General features: G+C 42.6%; 1 pseudogene; it reads left to right on the top strand.

The window, feature by feature from the left end:
* Positions 1-2,808: 2,808 nt before the first annotated feature.
* On the top strand, positions 2,809-2,927 carry LOC130421559 (5S ribosomal RNA; annotated as a pseudogene).
* The last annotated feature ends 17,676 nt before the right edge of the window (positions 2,928-20,603 follow it).

The raw sequence follows: 20,603 nt of genomic DNA, 5'->3' as shown, positions 1-20,603 counted from the left end.
CATGCTACGCAAGTCCTAGTGCAGCCTCTAGTCCTGTCCAGACTGGACTACTGCAATGCGCTACTGGGTGGACTTCCAGCTTGCACAACCAAACCTCTACAGATGATCCAGAATGCTGCAGCAAGAGTTATCTTTAATGAACCGAAGAGAGCACACGTCACTCCTCTACTTATTAAGCTACATTGGCTCCCTATAGTCGCTCGCATCAAATTCAAGACTCTGCTCCTGGCCTACAAGACCACCACTGGTTCGGCACCACCTTATTTTCACTCCCTAATACAGATATATGTACCCGCCAGATCCTTAGGCTCTGCAAACGAACGGCGTCTTGTGGTGCCATACCATAGGTAAAGGTAAAAAATCTCTCTCGCGCACCTTCTCCGGATCTGTTCCACCTATGTGGAAAGATCTGCCCGCTGCTACAAGATCTGCAGATTCTGTAGCTATCTTTAAGAAACACCTGAAAACACATCTCTTCCGCCAACATCTTACTGATCTGTTCTGACAGTATTTTCTTCTCTACTCTTTTCTTCTCTACCAAAAAAAAGTATGAATGAATGATTCTGTATACTGTGTTAGGCTATATGATGCCAATCTTCTTTTGGATAAAAGTCTTTTTATCCAAAGTCGCTTTGGATAAAACCGTCTGCTAAATGACTAAATGTAAATGTAAATGATAATATGTGGGAAGAGGCGCTGGGAGGGATGGAAAGAAGGCAGATTTTTTGTAGAAATAGGTTTTTAAGTTTGAAAGGGAAAATTTTAACTGTAAACGTATTAATGTTATCAAAGATGTGGTATAATTTACATGTGATGCCATTGCCAAACTGGGTTTTTAAGAGAATAAAAAAAGAGTATTTTAGAATTTTTATGGGAAAAAGCCTCCAAGGATAGCATATTATACGCTGATAGGAAAACCAGATGAGGGAGGGATGGGTTTAGTCGATGTGGAACAAAAGATGAAAAGCATGAGGGTAAAAGTGGTTAAGAAATTTTTGGATGACAAGAATAGAGCTGAATGGAAGAAATTGATGGGTCTTTATTTAAATAAATGTGGGAATTTTAACTTTGGGGAAAACATTTATGGATGAAGTCGAAAATTTGGATGATAGAGGGGAATACACAGTTTTATAAAGAGGTTTTAAATGCTTGGAGGCTTTTTCTAACAGAGGTGCATTTTAATCCAGAGGGGAGGGAAGGGATTTTAAATCAGCCTCTGTTTCTAAATGACAAAATAAAGATACAAGAGCAAGATATCTATTTTAAGAAGTGGTTACAAGTGGGGATTGTAAAAGTGAGAGATGTTTTATGGGAGTTTAAAGAGGGATTCTTACCACTTCAAGTGACTATGGATAAGATGGAGGAGGAGAAGGAGGATTTTAATGTGATGGTTTTAAAAAAACAGTATGAAGATGTCAAGAAAGGAACCCCAAGGCAATGGCTAGATGAGATTAACAAGAAAGAAGAAAAAGAAAACAAAATAACTGTGTTCGTAAAATGTAAAGACAAAAAGGTGGATTTTAATTTAGGAACTGTGAAAATGTTTTATGAGTTTTTTATAAACAGAGTTTTTAAGAAACCTGTGGCCAACCAGGTCTGGCTACGGAATTTTAATGGAATTGAAGAAAAAGACATCTGGAAGGATAGAACATGGAAATGGTTGGATGTGGATTTAGAATGTTTAGACTATTTTATTAGACAAAATGCGATTTATACAGAAATGAGATTGTGTGTAATGCAGAAAGAAACAAATGCCCAATGTAAAGTCTTTAAAAAAGAAGATGAAGGGATTTTACATCTGTTTTTATTCTGTGAAAAGCTGAACCTATTTTTTAAAGAACTGAAAGAAATTGTCAAAGACTTAAGAGAAAAAGAAGAAGCTACTGAATGGAAGAGATTTTTTATGCTGGGAATGACAGAGAACAAAGAAAATAGGAAGCTGGTGAATTTGTGTTTAATCCTGGCGAAAAAAGCAATATGGAAAAGAAGGAATGTAGCAAGGACCAGAGATTTTACTCTAAATCTATGGGTGCTTTTTAAACAGATGGTAGAGGAATATGTAAAAATGTTATACAATTATTTCGAATTAGAGAACAGGATGGGGGAATTTTACCAAATTTTTTACCAAAGATGTTATATGCGTTTTCAAACAACTCAACTCAACTTTATTTATATAGCGCTTTTTACAATTTTCATTGTTACAAAGCAGCTGTACATGAGACACATTGAATACAAGTATGAATTCTAAAGCAGCCCCCCCGGCCAGGCAGATAGTGCAAAATAATATGCAAACGGTGGTGAGGACAAAAGCACTTTGACTTTCCAAAAGAGGATGGACTTGTTTTGTATTAAATTCTTGGTTTAAATCGTTGTTATGAAGGTGTTAAGAAGATGTTTCTGCGATGATAATCTATTTTTTATTTAGAGAAAAAAAAAAAAGCACGCCTGCTTTCGTCTGATCTCGGTAGCCAAGCAGGGTCGGGCCTGGTCAGTACTTGGATGGGAGACCGCCTGGCAGTACCGGGTGCTGTAAGCTTTAGCTCTTTAGTTCTTTAACGCATGGTGGCCTTTTGGCCGCTTATTTTATGAGGCGAGCTTGGGCAGTCAGTTTCTCCTTAGGGCCACACCACCCTGAGCATGCCCGCTCTTGTCTGATCTTGGAAGCCAAGCAGGGTGGGGCTTTTAAGTACTTGGATGGAAGACAGCCTCGAAATGCCAGGTGCTGTAAGCTTTAGCTCTTTAGTTCTTTAACGCATAGTGGCCTTTTGGCCGCTTTATTTATTTGACGAGCTCGGGCAGTCTGTTTCCGCTTACGGCCACACCACCCTGAGCACGCCCGCTCTCGTCTGATATCAGAAGCCAAGCAGGCTAGGGTCTGGTCAGTACTTGGAAGGGAGACCGCCTGGGAATACCAGGTGCTGTAAGCATTTGCTCTTCAGTTCTATAACGCATGGTGGCCATTTGGCTCCTTATTTTATGAGGCGAGCTCGTTTCTGCTTACAGACACACCACCCTGATGCGCTATTGAGCAAAACAGGAAGTTAGTTGGCAATAGTTCGGAGAGGAAGGCTCTCCAATTTTTTTTGTTTTCATTGTTTGTTTGATTGTTTTTCTAAAAATCGAATTCAGTATTTTTTATTTTTATTATTTTTTGTGTTTAAACCACCTAACAGCAGCGTAAGCTGTCTATTTTTGGGGGATTTAGTCATTTTTTGTACTTGTTTTCAAAATGGACCGACGTGTGGCAAACAACCTGCAAATGGATGGAGGAAGATCCAAAGGTAACAGCAATGGACCAGAATTTCAACAGAGAGCTGGAAAAGAAAAGGCAGATTGAGTAAGAAGGAATATTGAGAAGAGGAATTATTTGAAGGAGGCAACAGTTATCATAAATGTAGAAATTAAAGTGGAAGATATAATGAAAGCAATAACGGAACTGATTGGAGCTTGCATGATTTTGGTGAAAATGATTGGTGATTTTTGGTGATGCACAGCCATCAGGTGAAAACTTGTAGGTTGTGCATGAGCACTGAACATTTGTTCAAGGATTGTCCAGACTTCAGGTGCTATAAGTGTGGAGAGAAGGGACACTTTGCGAGGGACTGCAATACTATCATGTGCCTGGAATGCCAAGAGTTTTTAAACAAGTTTGAGTTCTGTATGGAGGAGGAGGTGGAAGGAGGTGTGCAAGAACAGGTGGAAGGGCAAATGCATGAAGGAAGCAACTTAAAAGAGGGAATAAACAATGAAGAACAAGAGGCAGAAATATACAATGGAAAGGAGAAGGAAGCAACTATTGAAGAAGAAGGAAAAGTTGAAAATATGAACGAAATGAATGACGGACAATCGCAGGAAGAAGACTCATCATGGACTCTAAATAAAATCTTAAGCAGTTTTAAAAACGTTATGGACAAAATTGGGAAAGAAGAACAAAGTGATTCAAACCAAAACAAACAAACTGGCTGCAATGAAGAGGAAAAGAGAGAGGAAATGGAAAACAACATAGACAAGAAAGGACAACTAAGAAGAAGACTTTTAAAGGTAACCCCAAATGTTGACATAACCAGAAAAAAAATATGAAAGAGGACTAGTGAAATGTCTCAATAGATTTGACGTGTTAAAGAGCTTGGATGAAGAGAACTAAGATAATGGGTTTTAGATATTTCTTCTTTCTTCTAATGGTTTTAAGTTGTGTGTGTTTTAATGCAAGAGGACTGCTGGACTTGAACAAATTGGAAAGAGTCAAAGAAAGATTTAAGAGAGAAGATATCATTATACTACAGGAAACAAACTGCAGAGAAAATGTGATGGATGGTTTTATACAGAGAAGGGAAGGGGGGTTTTTTACCATAAGGGAAATGGCAAATATGTGAGAGGTGTTGCTTTTTTAATGAAGATTGTGTATAAAGATGGAATGGGGAAATGTATGATGGTTGAAACCAATTATGAGGGTAAATAATTGATTTTTGTAAATGTACATTTACAAAAGAAAAGAAAAAAGAAAAGAGTGTTTTAAAGAATTATAAGGAAATAATTATGGTGGGAGATTTCAATACTGTATTTAGTAAACAAGATATGGTGGAAGGTATGGTTTTTAGATCTGATACAGGCAGACATGAATTACAAATTCTAATGGAAGAGAACAATATGATAGACGTGTGGAGAGATAGGAATGAAAAGAAAAAAGTATTTTCAAGAAGACAAATAGTGAGAAATTTTGTATGTGAAACAAGAATTGATTTTATTTTATGTTCAAGAAATCTGGAAAGATTTATTGAAAACATTCAGTATGAAGACACCAGCCTAAGCGATCATACATTTTTATTTTTCAAAGTAAATAGGGATAAATTGCAAAGAGGGCCAGGGATATGGATTTTAAATACTGAAATATTAAAGAGAGAAGGTTATGTTTTAGAGATTACAGAAATTATAGAAAAGGAAAAGGCAAGCAGAATATATAAAGAGGATAAAAGAATGTGGTGGGAGAATGTAAAGTATTTAATAAAACAGTTTTCATTAAAGTATTGTAGTTTAATAAGGATATGCGAAAGATACAAAGAAAAATAAATTAAGGGAACTTTGGAAAAGGAACTGAATAAAAAATCGAAAGATATACAAAAAATAAATGAATTAGAGGAAAATCTGAAAGAAATAGAGGAAAAAGATTATGAGGGAGCAAGATTTAGAAGCAAAGCAAAATACATGGTGGAAGGAGAAAAATGCACATTTTTCTTTGATTTGGAAAAGAAGAAAGGTAAAGCTGAAATAATAAAAGAGATAAGGAACAAAAATGGGGAAATTGTAGAAGGGAATGAAAAAGTTTTAAAAGTAATACAATCTTTTTATGAAGATCTTTTTAGGGCAAGAGGAGAGGAAGGAAAAGGAAATGGGGAACTTTTGAAGTTAATAAAAACAAAAGTTAGTGAGGAAGACAAAAAAGAATGTGATGGGAAAATCAGGGAAGATGAAATCGAAAGAGCAAAAGATGAGCTAAATACAAAGAAAAGTCCGGGAATAGATGGTTTGGGAAGTGAGATTTATAAACGTTTTAAAGATGTTTTAATACAAATCTTAAAGGAGGTCTTTGAAGAGATTTTTGAAAAAGAAGAAATCAATGAAAGAATGAGGATAGGACTGATGAAACTGATACAAAAAGAAAGGTGAAAAGGTAGATCTTAAACATTATAGGCCAATAATGATGCTCAACACAGATTTTAAGAATTTAGCAAAAGTTTTAGCAAATAGGTTAAGGGGAATAATGCCAAGTATAATCAAAACAAATCAAGCTTACGCAATAAAAGGAAGAGACATAGCAGACATAACAATGAGAATAAGAGACAGAATATGGTACATGAGGCGGCAAAATAAAGATGGATATGTTATTAGTATAGATTTTGAAAAGGCGTCTGACAGGGTTGAATATGGGTATTTATTTGAGGTTTTACAGAGTTTTGGATTTGGGGAAAATTTTATTAAATGGATTAAGGTTTTATACAAAAGTGTTTTAACAAGGATAAAATGTAATGGTTTTTTAAAAAGACTGTATGAAAATTACAAGATCTATAAGGCAAGGATGCCCACTTTCAGCACTATTGTATTCACTTGTATTCGAACCTTTAGGACTAGCAATTAACCAAAAATGTGAAATAATGGGAGTTGAAATCGAGGGAAATAAAACGGATTGGAGAGCGTTCCAATATGCTGAAGACACGGCGGTAGTTGTAAATGGAAAAGAGAGTGTTAATGAAGTGATCAATATTATAAATGAATACTGTAAAGGATCTGGAAGTAAAGTGAATGAAGAGAAAACAATGTACATGAGATTTGGCAAAGCTATGATTTTGAAAGATTATTTTAATTTTACAGAGAAATTAAGATTTTAAGGATTTTAATCGGCAAGAAGGAGAACAAAGTAAGAGATGCAATGTGGGAGGACCTGATAACGGGAATAGAGAGAAAGTTAATTTTTTGGAGACTGAGAACTTTAAATTTGAAAGGAAAAGTTTTAAATTTGAATGTTTTAATGGTTTCTAAACTATGGTACGTTTTATATTTGTCGGAGATGCCCCTATGGACAGAAAAGAGGTTGAAGAAATGTCTTCTCAACTTTTTATGGGAGGGGAATTCATCGAGGATGGTGTATAATACAATTTTAGGAACGGTAGAGCAAGGAGGTTTGGGGTTAATGGATGTCGAACAGAGAAAAAATTGCTTGAGAGTTAAAATAGTCAAGAAATATCTACAAGAACACACCGAAAGGGAATGGAAGAAAACAATGAAGTATTTTTTAAACAAGTGTGGGAATTTTAAAATCGGAGATGGGATTTTATGGATGAAAACGAAAAGTTGGATGATTGAAGGATAACCTGGATTTTATAGAGAAATTTTAAGTGGTTGGGGAAAGTTTTTATCAAAAGTTCAAACCACCCCTCGAGGGAGAGAAAACATTTTAAATCAACCTCTGTTCTTAAATGGCAACATTTTAAAAGAAGAGAGAAACATATTTTAAGAAATGGTTGGAAGTGGGAATAACAAGGGTGAGAGATGCTTTGTATGATATTAAAGAGTGGTTTTTACCAGTACAATGTGTTATAGATGCAATGGAGGAGGCAAAAGAAGAGTACAGCAAACAAGAAATAATAAACAACTATGAAATAATTAAAAGTGCTATACCCAATGAATGGATTGAAAGAATAGAGAGTATGGAAAAATAACCACAAGAAAAAGGGATTTATGTGAAGCAAGGGGGGAAACTGTTTGATTTTAAGACATACACAATCAAAATGCTTTACTGTGGGTTTCGAGATGACGTTTTTAAAGAGCCAATTGTAAACAAGTGCTGGGTACAAAAATTTACAGATTTAAAAGAAGATAGCTGATAGATATTATTTTATGATAAGTAAGCCCACATAAATGAATGAATAAGTGTAGCCTATGTGTGGTTTTAAGGCTCACAGAGTGGATAGCTGGTAGAAGAGTGAACAGCAGGCTAAAAGTGGAGGTAGAGGATTTATTTAAAGCTAAACATTCTTTGTCTGACATGCTATGTTAGCTATACCTTATTTGGAATAACCAGTGTCTTATGGCACACTATATAAAGATGTTTCTTCCACATAGTTCTATACCTTATTTGGTACAACAGGTGTCATATTGTGCACTATATAAGGATTTGTCTTCCCTGAAATAAATGAGTTCAAAAGCTGGATGCCTTTGTGTCTAGTTCTTGTGCTCCCAGATCTGCAAAATAATTCTCTCACAACATCCAACCTATTTCTGATTTGATTTTAAGTGTAATCCGAAACACAGAAAGAAACTTAGTTTTTCGAAAGGAACCTGAAGTTTAACAATAGCATATGGAGAAACATGAGCGGAAGATGTCTGGAAACAAAATTGGAATGTTAAGAGTATTTTATTAGACACAGACTTGTTTTTACTTAAGTTATATTAAACAAAATTGGAATGGAGCAGAATGCAATGTTAAAGTCTGCCAAGAACGGGAAGAAGACATCTTACACTTGTTTCTGCATTGTAAAAAGTTGGAAGCATTTTTAAGAAAATGTAAAAGTGTGATCAGAGATGTAATTGGGAACTTTTATGAAAATGCAATAGAATGGCGAAGAGTTGTGATATTTGGATGGGGAAAAAAGAGTCGAAACCAAAGGTTTATAACTTTTGAGTAATAATGAAAAGTGCAATATGGGAAAGAATAAATGTGGCTAAAAAAAGAAAAAACGTGTTGGATGTGTGACGAGTCACCCGTTGCGCAATCAGCGTCGCCCTGTGGAGACAGGGGAAATCAACGAGACGCACCTGCCGGTCGTTCAAAGCACAATCCCAACAGCTATAAAAGCTGTTGGCATTCTGAGGGAAGGTGAGCTTGATCTCCACAAACCTTACTGAGCTTCCTCCTAGACTCCGAAGGCTGAAGGACGGACTGGATGACCAGATTCATATTGCCGGATATAGTGCGGTCCCGGATATTCCCTTGGGCGTACTCGTGTACGAGGCTACGAGAACGACTACCCCTTTTTCCCTACCCGGAGATCACCAGCACCTTCGACCGGCATCATCTTGGTGCATTCCCCTGTCTCGTTTGGAACCTTCAATAAAAGTACCCTCCGGGGCCGTTTATTGTACCTGTTGTGTCCGTGTCGTTGTTCTCCCCGTGACATTTGGTGGAGAATGCGGGCATAGCAAAGACACGTAGGCTTAAGTATCTTACCGCGGATACTTAATTTTTTTTTTTTTTTTTCCTCTCTCTCTCTCTCTCTGTGCATCCTGCAGGACACGTGCAGCTCTCTCTCTCTCAAAATGGAGGACGTTATCCGACGCCTGGCTGAAGTTGTGGTACGCCAGCAACGGTTTTCAGAGCAACTGGCCAGCCGGCAGGAACAGACAGACCAGACCATAGGTATGATCCGAGAGGGTATGGCTGCCCGAACATCTTTGCCAGAAACGAGAACTGCGGCCCATCAGCTGTTGACGAAACTGACGGACCATGACGATATAGAGGCATATTTACATACTTTCGAGGTGGTAGCAACGAGGGAAGCCTGGAACAAGGCCGAGTGGGCGAGGATCCTAGCACCACTTCTGTCCGGCGAATCTCAGCGGGCCTACCATGCCTTGCGACCGCCCACCAGCGAGGACTACGAAGCTCTTAAACGGGAGATCCTCGCCAGGGTGGGTCTCTCCCCTATCAGTGCCGCCCAGAAGTTCCAGCAATGGACGTACCAGGAACGTATCCCAGTGAGAACCCAGGCGGCCCAACTGTCCCGGCTGGCACATCTTTGGCTCATGACCGGAGAACCCTCAGCCCTCCAAGTGGCGGAGCGCGTAGTGGTGGACAGGCTGTTAAGAGCTCTACCCCGACGTTTCCGGATGGCTGTCAGCATGAGAGGACCGTCCACCCTACGCGAGGTCGTGGAAGCGGTAGAGTTGGCAGAGGCATCAGTAGCCAGAGATGCCGGAGAGAGAGAGCTGGCATGGCCCCGGAGGGGAAACTCGAGTTGGCGATCGCTGGAGGGCACCTCGAGGCCAGTACATCAACCCCAAGCAGCCACACCACGGGATGAGCCAATGCCTACAGAACAGACTTCCGCGGGAACTCCCCCTATGTGGCTCGCTGGCTGTGCGGTACACCAGACTGTGCCGTCGGGAGCCCCTCGGCGGATGGTCCGGGTAGATGGTCGACTCATCACCGCTACGCTGGACTCCGGTAGCTCGGTTACCCTGGTGCAGCCCGGCATAGTGAGCCCCAGGACCGGGGGGAAGTCCTCCATCCCGATCACCTGTGTCCACGGTGATACCCGTAGGGTGCCGGCCGACCAAGCGACGGTGGCCGGTCACCCAGGCACGTGGACCCTGGAGATCGGGATCATGGATGACCTACCGGTACCGATGTTGTTGGGTCGGGACTGGCCAGGGTTTGACCAATTGTTGGTTAGTACCGTGCGGTCAGTCGGTCGCGAGGGGCGACTACAGAGAGCCCGAGCCAAAAAGGAGAGGAAGCCCCGACCCGTTCTGATGGCCACCGAAAGCGAAAAGGAGGGTGAGTGTCCTGACCATAATTTGTTCACTGACCTATACCAACAGGTGACCATAGGGGGATCGTTTGGACGGGAACAACGGGAGGACCCCAGGCTACAAAATTGTTGGGGCCAGGTGAGAGTAGTGGACGGAGAAGACCGTCAGCCCGGTCCACACCCGATTCCCCATTTCGTCATTAAACAGGGGTTGTTGTACTGCGCCGCTATGAGGCGGGGGGAGGAGAAACTCTTGTTGGTGGTACCTGCAACCAAAACAGCAACGGTGATGGAGCTAGCTCACACACACCCCATGGCCGGACATATGGCTTCAGCGAACACCATACAGCGTATCCGAGATCGTTTTCACTGGCCAGGTCTAGAAGGCGAAGTGAAAAGGTTTTGTCAAAGCTGCCCCACATGCCAGCAGACTTCACCCCAACGACCCCCCCCCAGTCCTCTCATACCCCTACCAGTAATCGAGGTGCCCTTCGAACGCATCGGGATGGACCTGGTAGGACCGCTGCCGAAGTCTTCCCCGGGGGCACGAGTATATCCTCGTAGTGGTGGACTACGCTACCCGGTATCTGGAGGCCATTCCATTAAGAAAAGCAACATCGAAAGCGATAGCCAAGGAGCTGTTTCTACTCTACAGCTGGGTAGGCATCCCCACTGAAGTCCTGACAGACCAGGGGACCCCGTTTATGTCCCGGCTGATGGCGGACCTCTGCCGCCTCCTCAAGGTGAAACAACTCCGGACCTCTGTGTATCATCCCCAAACTGTCGGTCTGGTGGAGGGATTTAACCAGACGTTGAAGAGGATGCTCCGCCGAGTGGTGGCAGAGGATGGGCGCGACTGGGACTTGTTACTGCCCTATGTGCTTTTTGGCGTACGAGAAGTACCCCAGGCATCTACCGGGTTTACGCCATTCGAGCTTCTGTTCGGTCGACAACCCCGCGGCCTTTTGGACATCGCCCGTGATGCCTGGGAACAGCAACCTGCTCCCCACCGGTCTCTGATCGAGCACGTACAGCAGATGAGAGCCCGCATAGACAGAGTGATGCCTATTGTCCGGGAACACCTCGTCGAGTCCCAGCGCGCCCAGAAGCGGTGGTATGATCGGCCTGCCCAGCCACGGGAGTTCCAACCAGGAGACCGAGTGTTGGTGCTGATCCCTACAGCCACGTCCAAGTTCTTGGCCTCCTGGAGGGGACCCTACGTTATAGTGGAGAGGGTCGGGCCGGTCAACTACCGTGTCCGTCAGCCGGGAAGAAGACGAGAGGAGCAGCTGTACCACATTAATCTACTGAAGAAATGGATCCCCACCCCAGCCCTCTTGGCGATTTCCGTTCCAGAAGAACCACCAGTCATCCCAATGGGAGAACAGCTGTCTCCTCTCCAAAAGAAAGATCTACAGACCCTGGTCAGTCAGTTTCGAGATGTATTCTCAGAAAAGCCCGGGCAGACTCGAATAACCCAGCACGAAGTTCGAACACCACCCGGAGTCATCGTCAGACAGCGGCCCTACCGGGTACCAGAGGCTCGTTGGTTGGCTATAGAGGAAGAAATCAACAGGATGAAAATGCTTGGAGTGATAGAGCCCTCCCGCAGCCCTTGGTCCAGTCCCATCGTGATGGTCCCAAAACCAGACGGCACTCTCCGCTTTTGCAACGATTTCCGGAAGCTCAACGAGGTATCCAGCTTCGACGGGTACCCAATGCCCCGGGTGGATGAACTCCTGGACCGGCTAGGGAAGGCCCGGTACATTACAACACTTGACCTAACAAAAGGGTATTGGCAGGTGCCCCTGTCCCCAGCCTCCAAGGAAAAAAACGCATTCAGCACCCCAGGGGGACATTGGCAATATAGAGTCCTACCTTTTGGACTGCATGGGGCACCGGCCACCTTCCAGAGGATGATGAACATTTTGCTTCGTCCACATCAACCATATGCTGCAGCCTACATTGATGATGTAGTCATCCACTCGGGGACCTGGGATGAGCACCTGGACCGATTGCGGAGAGTGCTGATGGACCTACGGAAGGCAGGCTTGACGGTGAATCCCAGATTTTGGCTGCCCCTTCATACTCCAGACCGATGCTTCCAATACTGGAATAGGAGCGGTCCTGTCACAGACCCGGGATGGGGCTGAGCACCCGGTGGTATACATCAGCCGCAAACTCACCCCGACGGAAAGTCGGTATGCCACAGTCGAGAGGGAGGCCCTGGCCATAAAGTGGGCAGTCCTGGAGCTACGCTATTACCTCCTGGGATGGAAGTTCACGCTGGTAACGGACCATGCACCACTCCAGTGGATGGCCAAAGCTAAGAACAATAACACACGAGTTACAAGATGGTTTTTAGCGCTCCAGGACTTCCACTTTACCGTGGTACATCGAGCCGGGACCTCCCACGGGAATGCAGACGGTCTGTCGAGGATCTGGTCAGGGTGGACCACTAGGTCAGGTGACACTCAAACCCCCCACACATATTTCCATCTCCCTACAGGACGGCCCAGGCGAACAAGGCAACGCTTAGGGGGGGGGAGTGTGACGAGTCACCCGTTGCGCAATCAGCGTCGCCATGGAGACAGGGGAAATCAACGAGACGCACCTGCCGGTCGTTCAAAGCACAATCCCAACAGCTATAAAAGCTGTTGGCATTCTGAGGGAAGGTGAGCTTGATCTCCACAAACCTTACTGAGCAACTTACTCACGTCACGTATTGTCTTCCTCCTAGACTCCGAAGGCTGAAGGATGGACTGGATGACCAGATTCATATTGCCGGCTATAGTGCGGTCCCGGATATTCCCTTGGGCGTACTCGTGTACGAGGCTACGAGAACGACTACCCCTTTTTCCCTACCCGGAGATCACCAGCACCTTCGAACGGCATCATCTTGGTGCATTCCCCTGTCTCGTTTGGAACCTTCAATAAAAGTACCCTCCGGGGCCGTTTATTGTACCTGTTGTGTCCGTGTCGTTGTTCTCCCCGTGACAGATGTTTGGAATGTTTTTTTAAAAAAAGACAGAAAGATATAGAGAAAGATTGTATGTAAATTTTAAGGGAGAAAATTTGTTGGTAGCATTTTAAGATGTCTTTACAAGAGAAGTATACTCTGTACTAGAGGATCAAAAATGGAAGTTACCTGGGAGCGATAAACTGTTATAAAATTATATTTGGTTATGTGATTATTTTTTTTTTTTTTTTTTAAATCTTGACTAGTATCAATGTGAATGCATGAATAATTTGTTGTAAATGTATGTTGCATAAAATTATAAAAAAATAATTACAAAAAACGCCGGCTCTCGTCTGATCTCACAGACCCAACTAGGGTCCGGCCTGGTCAAAAAATCACCACCCTGTGCGGCGCTATCGAGCAAGAAGCGTGAGTTGCAGGTAGTAGTGGGTGAAAGAGGCTCACCAAAATGTTGTTTTATTTTGAGTTGATTTTGAAAGTTTTTTTTGTTTTTCACATTCAGTTCCGGCAGCATATGCTGTTCGGGGGAGTGAGCTTTTTTTCTTTTGTTTGGTGAACAATGGCGGACAGACATGTGGTTATGAACTTGGATAAGGCTGGAGGAACATGCACGGTAAACGAACCTGGAACTTCAAAAAGACGACGAGATGGGATTACTAAAGAAAAGGAACAAGGGAGTAAAAACACAAAGAAGGATTAGTTGAAGGAGGCTACAGTGACGGTGGATATTTCAAAAGTTAATGCAAGAGCAGAGGACATAATAAAGGCTGTAACAGAAAAGATTGGAATAGGGAAAATTCTGACGGTAAGACCTAAACAGAACAAAGAATATGAGGCGACCTTAGAAAATGTGGACGATGTTGAATTGCTGGAAGATGATATAATGATAAAGGAAGTGAACTGCGGAGTAAAGAGACAAAAATAAGTGACAAAATAAGACAAAATAGAGACTATGTCATCTCGTTTATGCACCTGCCCGCGTACATAGACGATCAAGAGATTTTAAATAAACTTTAAGGATGGGGAGTTACCCCGATATCTGAAATTAGAAGACGGATTTATACGGGCACGAACATCGAAGACGGTACGAGGTTTGTGAAATCTCGGTTCCCCAGAGAAGTTGTCTCTCTCCCGTACAGCACTAAGCTGGAAACGGCTGAAGGGTGGCAGTTCTTCAGGGTGATGCACAGCCATCAGATTAAAACTTGTGGGCTGTGCATGAGCCCTGATCCTATCATGAAAGATTGCCCAGAGTTTCAGTGCTACAAATGCGAGGAGAGGGGACATTTTGCGAAGGATTGCAATCCGGTTCAGTGCCCGGACTGTAAAAAAGTTTAAAAAAAGTGTGAATGTTGTTTCGACGACAAAGAGAGTCATGTGGGCAGGCAGGTGCATGAGCGAGACGATGTAGTACAGCAAGAGGATAACGACGCGAGTGAGATGAGATATGAATAAGCTGTTCGAGAGAAAGAAAACGATGAACAGACAGAGGAACATAATGCCCAACACAAGCACAAACAACAAGAGAAGGAGAGAGAGACACAGAGCACTTTTGAGGAGAAAAAAATGGATGGATCGGCTAAAGAAGGACAAATCCACACCCTGGAGGAAGATATGGAGCGAGATGAAGATTCTATCAGTGACGAAGAACAAAATATTGAAGAAGTATTGAAAACAAGGAGAAGACGAAGCCTGAAGGTAAAGCCATCTATAGGAGGAGTTAGAAAAAAACAAAAACAAAGATGTTTTAAAGAATAGACTTGAATGTTTAGAAGACTTGGAGGATATTAACTAAAGGAATGGGTTTTATGAGTTTTTTTTTTTTTATGGTTTTAAGTTTGGTTACATTTAATGCAAGAGGACTGATGGACATGAGAAAATTTGAAAAAGTAAAGGAAAAATTTAAAGGTCAAGACATTATAGCACTACAGGAAACAAACTGGAACGAAAATGTCATGATTGAGCTTAAAAAGAAATGGGATGGAGGGATTTTATATAACAATGGAGATAGGAGATTCTGGAGAGTTGAGCCAATTTTAATGAATGTGGATGTTTTTAAAGCAAACAAAATGGTACACAAAGACAATATGAAAATGTTTAGCCGTTGAAATAAAATATGAAGGATGAGATTTGATTTTAGTAAATGTACATGCACCAGTGGAGGAAAATGAAAGTATTTTAAAGATTTAAAGAATATAGTAAAAAGTACAACGAAATTATAATGATGGGGATTTTAACACTGTTTTTAGTAAACAAGATATTGCTGAAGGAATGGTTTTTAAAAGCGATACGGGGAGAAAAGAATTAAAAGCTTTAATGGAAGAAAATAACATAATAGATATAGGGAGAGAAAGAAATGGAAGAAAATAGATTTTTCAAGAAGACAAATAGTGGGGAATTTTGTATGGCAAACAAGAATCGACTTTGTTTTATGTAGCAGAAATGTGGAGAATTTTATCGAAAAGATAAAATTTGAGGAAACCAGTTTTAGCGATCATAAGTTTTTATTTTTTATTTTAGACTGGAGTAAAATGCTGAGAGGGCCGGGAGTATGGATTTTAAATACACAGATTTTATATGACAAATCCACTTTCAAGTTAGACATATCAACAAAAATGATGTAAATAACATAATATATGTTTTAATAATTGATTAAAAAACATGATAAAAGGTAAATTCACTCAACAACTGGTCAAAAAAATTAATAGAATCTGAACAAAACAATTAATAGATTGTCTCCCAATTTTTTTCACAACTTACAAGATCAAAATTCTATTCAATCTAAGGCACAGAATGCATGCCGCCACTGTTCGGTTACCAGTTATTTTCAAAATATCTTATTTTTTGGTTTGCAGAAGAAAGTCATACAGGATTGAAATGACAAGTGGGTGAGTAAATGATGAAAGAATTAATTTTTTTGGGTACCATCCCTTGAAGCTTTGTCCGTGAATCTGGGCCTACATCTCATAACCATCACAGAAAAATTGTTTTCTTAATGTTTTTTTTCTCACTAACAAGAATGTTACATTCTTTTAATTTTAGAAATCATAATTTTGCGTGCCTTTTAAAATATTGTCTGGACATCTTGACAGTTTTTTTTCATATAGCTATATTTTTAACAATCATATACAGTTGAAAGAAAAAGTATGTGAACCCTTTGGGCTTACTTGGATTTCTTCATAAATTGGTCATAAAATGTGTTCTGATCTTCATCTAAGTCACAACAATAGAGAAACACAGTCTGCTTAAACTAATACCGCACAAACATTATACGTTTTCATGTTTTTATTGAACACAACATGTAAACATTCATAGTGCAGGGTGGAAAAAGTATGTGAAACCCTAGGCTAATGACTTCTCCAAGAGCTAATTGGAGCCAGGAGTCAGCCAACCTGGGGTCCAATCAATGTGATGAGATTGGATGTGTTGATTAAAGCTGGCCTGTCCAATAAAACTCACACACCAGTTTTGAGTTTGCTGTTCTGAAGAAGCGTTGTCTGATGTGAACCACAAAAGTGCTCTCAGAAGACCTACGATCAAGAATTGTTGACTTACATAAAGCTGGAAAGGGCTACAAAAGTATATCTAAAAGCCTTGATGTCCATGTGTCCACAGTAAGACAGATTGTCTACAAATGGAGAAAGTTCAGCACTGTTGCTACACTACCTAGGCGTGGTCGTCCTGTAAAGATGAGTGCAAGAGCACAGCGCAGAATGCTCAATGAGGTGAAGAAGAATCCTAGAGTGTCAGCTAAACACTTACAGAAATCTCTGGCACATGCTAACATTTTTGTTGACAAATCTACAATAAGGAAAACATTAAACAAGAATGGACTTCATGGGAGGACACCACCGAGGAAGCCACTGCTGTCCAAAAAAAACATTGCAGCACGTTTGAAGTTTGCAAAAGAGCACCTGGATGTTCCACAGCACTACTGGCAAAACATTCTGTGGACAGATGAAACCAAAATTGAGTTGTTTGGAAAGAACACACAACGCTATGTGTGGAGAACAAAAGGCACAGCACACCAACATGAAAACCTCATCCCAACTGTGAAATATGGTGGAGGGGGCATGATGGTTTGGGGCTGCTTTGCTGCCTCAGGCCCTGGACAGATTACTGTCATCGATGGAAAAATGAATTCCAAAGTTTATCAAGACATTTTGCAGTAAAACTTAAGACCATCTGTCCGCCAACTGAAGCTTAACAGAGGATGGACGATGCAACAGGACAACGACCCAAAGCATAGAAGTAAATCAACAACAGAATGGCTTCAACAGAAGAAAATACGCCTTCTGGAGTGGCCCAGTCAGAGTCCTGACCTCAACCCGATTGAGATGCTGTGGCATGACCTCAAGAGAGCGATTCACACCAGACATCCCAAGAATATTGCTGAACTGAAACACTTTTGTAAAGAGGAATGGTGGAAAATTTCTCCTGACCGTTGTCCAGGTCTGATCTGCAAGGGTTCACATACTTTTTCTTTCAACTGTATATCATATCATGTTAAAATTGGCAAATACTGAGAGAATGTAAATTGCTTTACTGAAAAGAGTTTCTCTCACATGCTGTATGGATTTACCATCAAACTGAAACTCATTCCTAATCCCACTGGGTGCAAACTCAGATAGTCGTGTCCAAATAACATGTAATGTTAATGAAAGGCTAGAACGATTTTATACCGACTAGAACGACTTACGAATCAATTGACACAGAGTAATTGTGAGAATCTGGATTTCGTCCTGTCCTCTACAAATATTGCATCTGTGTTTAATACAAAGTTCATATATCATATGTATTCATTCGTATTCATTCCTAATAATATTAGCTTCTATTCATATAAGATGTGCCTTACTTTCTTGTTGTCTAACCTCGTTGAAAGTTGTATCATATCTTATGCTGTCTTATGTTGATATAAGTATCTGTTGTTCTCCATCTCAAGGTTCCTAATGATATCTAGGGACAATTGTTTTGATATTGTAATATTAAATATGTGATCATATCTGATTGTTCAGGAGGAATAAGACTAAACAGAAAGTCTGGTGATTTTCCACTCTGGTGGTTTTATATGACACCTCCTGTTTCAAGCATATAAATATTAGTCCTTAATACAATAAACTTTGGACTCTGATTGAACAAGCACTTGTGTCTGTGTCAAACTTTGTCTCCAGGCCTGAAACTCTGTGTGTTCAGTCGACTAGACTCTTCAACGTAGAATATTGTTTAGACAAGGGGACATAAGAAGTTTTATATTCTTACAGATTGGGGGCTCGTCTGCGAAAGAGGGGAGACTCTTCCCTCTAAGAACCAAAGAGAACAAAGACCTGTGGGGCTCACTGACAAACGGTCACAGACCTACATTAAAAGGGGTAAGTGTTTTTCTATACAGTTCTTTATGACTTACAGAAATCTAACACTTACCCTGTAGGATTCTTGTGTGTTTAAAATTCATGTTAGTGGGAGTTGATTCTCCCATTGTTGTACCAGTGAGGCTGGTGACAGTAATTAATAAAATAATTATTAACGCACGAATATGAATGGTTAATGCAGTCCTGATCACACTGTAATTTGGGATCGAAGTGATAGCTTTGAGGAGGCTTTGTTACTCACGAAAAAATAAAAAGAAATAAAATCTGTTTAGTGGTTATTCTAAAAGATAAGATTCTTACAGTTAAAATTGAAAATATTATTGATATCACTGTTACTGCATGTATTGAAAGATTGTTGTTGGACATTGAACAAACGTCTGTAAATCCGTAATTGCCGCATATAACCCAAGGGAGGAAGTCATAAATAATCAGCTTTCATTGCGAAGGAGGGGCCATTAAAAACGACAGTGCAGACAGTTGCACAAGTTTCGCACACACACACCACAGAGCAGACATGAGAACATGGGAGCTTCATTTTCCAGCTTACAGGCATCCGTCGATCCTCTGCCTACAAGTGGACTGATAGGCGGCTCAAGGGCAATCTGTCTCCGGTTGCAGCATGCCAACAGGGGTGGACACCATGATTAACCCTTTGTTATGGTCTTAGTTCAGGGATGACACTGGTTTCATTGACATGGAACCTTATAGGGCTAAACTTAAAACAAATAAACCTGTCTACATTAAACAATACCCTTTGTCTAAAGATAAGGAACTAGGCATTCAACATTTGATTGAAAATTTTGTCAAGCAGGGTGTCCTCGAACAAACACATTCACTGTATAACACACCAATTAATCCTGTTATGAAAGCTGATGGGAGAACTTGGAGATTAAGTCAAGATTTAAGAGCAGTTAATCAGTTAATCATACCACTAGCACCAATTGTGCCTGATGTTTTGACTGTTATGAATTCAGTGCCACATTGGCACAAGTCTTTCACAGTAATAGATTTGTGTGCAGCCTTTTTCTCTGTACCTGTACACCCAGATACTCAGCCTTTGTTAGTATTTACATTTAAGGGGCAGCAATATTCGTGGAAACGTCCGGTGGTCCCTAGTCCGGAGGTCCCGAGTTCCAAATATTTTTTGGGGGGGCGCCGCAGGGAGGTGAAGGTCCGAGCGGCCAGCCCGGCCCCAGATTCCTTCCAGGAGCTGGAACCAAGCCCGGTCCAGGAGCCGGCACCCAGCCCGGCCCAGCAGCCGGCGTCAAGCCCTGTCCACCCGACCCAGCAGCCGCCGTCAAGCCCTGTCCAGCTGGCCCAGCAGCCAGTGTCAAGCCCTGTCCAGCTGGCCCAGCAGCCGGCGTCAAGCCCTGTCCAGCCGGCCCAGCAGCCGGCGTCAAGCCCTGTCCAGCCGGCCCAGCAGCCGACGTCAAGCCGGCCTTCCCACCGGCGTCAAGCCCTGTCCAGCCGGCCCAGCAGCCGGGGTCAAGCCCTGTCCAGCCGGCCCAGCAGCCGGGGTCAAGCCCTGTCCAGCCGGCCCAGCAGCCTGCGTCAGGCCCTGTCCAGCCGGCCCAGCAGCCGGGGTCAAGCCCTGTCCAGCCGGCCCAGCAGCCGGGGTCAAGCCCTGTCCAGCCGGCCCAGCAGCCGGCGTCAGGCCCTGTCCAGCCGGCCCAGCAGCCGGCGTCAGGCCCTGTCCAGCCGGCCTTCCCACCGGCGTCAAGCCCTATCCAGCCGGCCCAGCAGCCGGCATCAAGCCCTGTCCAGCCGGCCCAGCAGCCGGCGTCAAGCCCTGTCCAGCCGGCCAAGCAGCCGATGTCTAGCCCTGTCCAGCCAGCCTTCCCACCGGCGTCAAGCCGTGTCCAGCCGGCCTCCCGACCGGCGCCAAGCCCTGTCAGGCCCCCTGGGGCTCCGTGCTATGGCGCGTCCCCCAGGGCTAGGACTTCCCCCTCCCAGCCCTGCCCCTTCTGGACTTCCCCACATGTACTCTTGTTTGCCCCCACCCCCCCCCTTGTTTGTTATTTTTATTGTCTCACCCCAACCCGTTTATTGTTCTTGCCTGTCTGCCCCTATTCATGTTTTCCATGTTTTGTTTGGTCTTGTCAGTGTCCCAGTCTGTCCTGTCTTGTTTGTGCCTTTGAGGAGCATCAGGATGCTGCTCCTTAAGGCGGGGGTTCTTTCATGATTCCACCTCACCTTGTCAGGTATTTCTTGTTCTAGAGGTGGAATCAT

This window comes from Triplophysa dalaica, chromosome 5 (genome assembly GCF_015846415.1).
Source record: "Triplophysa dalaica isolate WHDGS20190420 chromosome 5, ASM1584641v1, whole genome shotgun sequence".
NCBI classification, from domain to species: domain Eukaryota; kingdom Metazoa; phylum Chordata; class Actinopteri; order Cypriniformes; family Nemacheilidae; genus Triplophysa; species Triplophysa dalaica.
This window is presented reverse-complemented; position numbering and strand designations above follow the sequence as displayed.